The following is a 2758-nucleotide window of genomic DNA, read 5'->3' on the forward strand; positions in this document are numbered from 1 at the left end:
GGGGGGGTCGGTGTGTCCGTGTCTGTGTGTCCGTGTCCATTTGTCCATGTCCGTGTGTCCGTGCGTCCGTGCGTCCGTGTCCCTCTGTCTGTCCATGTCTGTGTGTCCCTGTGTGTCCCCATGTCCATGCGCCTGTGTGTCCTTGTCTGTGTGTCCGTGTCTGTGTGTCCTTGTCTGTGTGTCCACATGTCTCCTGTGTCGCTGTGTGTTCATGTCCCTGTTCATGTCCCTGTGTCTGTCCCTGTGTCTGTCCATGTCCCCGTGTCCCTCTGTGTCCCTGTGTCTGTCCATGTCCCTGTGCCCCGTGTCCCTGTGTCTGTCCATGTCGCCATGTCCTTCTGTGTCCCTGTGTCTGTCCATGTCCCTATGTCCCTGTGTCTGTCCCTGTGTCTGTCCATGTCCCCATGTCCCCTCTCTCCCTCTCCGGGGGGCGCGGGTGACACCGAGGTGACAGTGCCACCCGTGCTGTCCCAGGCCGTGCCCCCGGTGACCTCCTGATCCGCAGCCTGACCGTCGCCCACGCTGGCACCTACCAGTGCCGGGTCACCAACCGCGTGGGCTACTCGGTGTGCCAGCTCAACCTGAGCCCCGGGCCACGTGAGTGACACTGGGGACACTGGGGACACTGGGGACATTGGGGACATTCGAGACATTGGGGGCATTAGGGACATTGGGGACATTGGGGACATCGGGGACATGGGGTGTGCCAGCTCAACCTGAGCCCCAGGCCACGTGAGTGACACTGGGGACACTGGGGACACTGGGGACACTGGGGACATCATTGGGGACATTGGGGACACTGGGGACTGGAGACAGTGGGGAATTGGGGACACTGGGGACGCTGGGGACATCACTGGGGACACTGGGGACATTGGGGACATTGGGGACATTGGGATGTGCCAGCTTAACCTGAGCCCCGGGCCACGCGAGTGACACTGGGGACATTGGGGACATTGGGGACATTGGAGACACTGGGGACATTGGGGAATTGGGGACATTGGAGACATTGGGGACATTGGAGACATTGGGGACGTTGGGGACATTGGGGACACTGGGGACATTGGGGACATTGGAGACATTGGGGACATTGGGGATACTGGGGACACTGGGGACATCACTGGGGACATTGGGGGTGACACAGGGTGGCACCAAGATGTCTCAGCTCCCAAGGGCGGCCCTGGGGTGGCACCGCAGGTGACTCTGCGTGGCACCAGGGCTGGCTCTGGGTGGCACCATCAGGGTCTCCCTGGGCTCCAGGCTGGCACTGGGGGTGTCCCTGGGTGGCACTGCAGTGTCCCTGGGTGTCCCTGTGTGGCCCGGGGTGCCCGGGCAGGGACTGGCAGTGACAGGCTGTGTCCCCGTGCCAGGCGGGCGCCAGGCTGGCATCATCGTGGGCTCCATCCTGGGCTCCCTCCTCCTGCTCAGCCTCCTGGGGCTGCTCATCTGGGCGCTGATCGCCCACTACCAGCGCAAGGAGTGCCAGCGCGCCTGCAGCGACTGCCGGTGGGTGCCAGGGGGTGGCACGGGGTGGCACAGGGTGGCACTGGGCTCTACTGGGCTGTGCTGGGCTGTACTGGGCTGTACTGGGAACCAGTGACTGGCACTGGGCTGTACTGGGCTGTACTGGGCTGTACTGGGCACCAATGACTGGCACTGGGCTCTACTGGGCTCTACTGGGCTGTGCTGGGCTGTACTGGGATGTACTGGGCTGTGCTGGGCAGCAGTGACTGGCACTGGGCACTGATGGGCACCCCTGGGTGCTACTGGGCACAGCTGGGGACAAACAGGCACCACTGGGTGGCACTGGGTGGGTGGCACCAGCTGCAGGTGGGTGCCAGGAGGACACCAAGAGTTCTCATGGGTGTCACCAGGCACAGAGGGGTGGCACAGGGCACTGAGGGTGACCCAGGGGTGCCACCAAGCACAGGAGGGTGGCACAGGGCACTGAGGGTGACCCAAGGGTGCCACAGGGCACAGGAGGGTGGCACAGGCACTGAGGGACACCAATGGGTGCCACCAGGCAGAGGAGGGTGGCAGGAACGCCCAAGGGTGCCAATGGGTGTCACCAAGCTCGAATGGGTGGCACAAGGTCACCAATGGGTGTCACCAAGCTCGGGTGGGTGGCACAGGACACTGCTGGCCGCCAAGTGGTGCCAATGGGTGCCACCAGCCAAGCCCCTCTCCCCGAGCGGTGCCACCTGACGCGTTGTCCCCGCAGGAGCAGCACCGGTGGCACCATGCCCCGGCCCTGCGCCGCCTGTGCCCACCACTCGTACTCCCCGCATGGCATCAGCTACATGCAGTGCCAGCACGGCGAGAGCGACGAGCGCGCGGCCGCGCTGCTCTGCAACGAGGGCATGCGACACCAGGTCACCTGTCCCGCGCTGTGACACCGCGGCCACCCCGCGGCGACGGCGACAGCGACAGAGAGAACGACAGAGAGAGCCGGCCCCGCAAAGTGACAGCAGGAGCGGCTCCCGAAGCCCAAAAAAATAACCCTAAAAAGCTTCGAATTCATACAAAATTCTTCCCGAAATCCCACCGAATTCTTCCCGAAATCCCACAGAATCATACAGAATTCCAGAGAATTCTTCCCAAAAATTCCATAAAATATTTCAAAACCTCCCAAAAATTCCCGCCAGAATTCCATAAAATCCGTCAAAATCCCCCAAAAATTCCTGTCCCGGAGCTCCCTCGCGGGGCCACCACGGCGACAGGGACAGTGACAGTGACAGCGACAGCGACAGCGAGAGCGAGA

This window comes from Geospiza fortis, unplaced genomic scaffold, assembly GCF_000277835.1.
Source record: "Geospiza fortis unplaced genomic scaffold, GeoFor_1.0 scaffold1922, whole genome shotgun sequence".
Taxonomy (NCBI): domain Eukaryota; kingdom Metazoa; phylum Chordata; class Aves; order Passeriformes; family Thraupidae; genus Geospiza; species Geospiza fortis.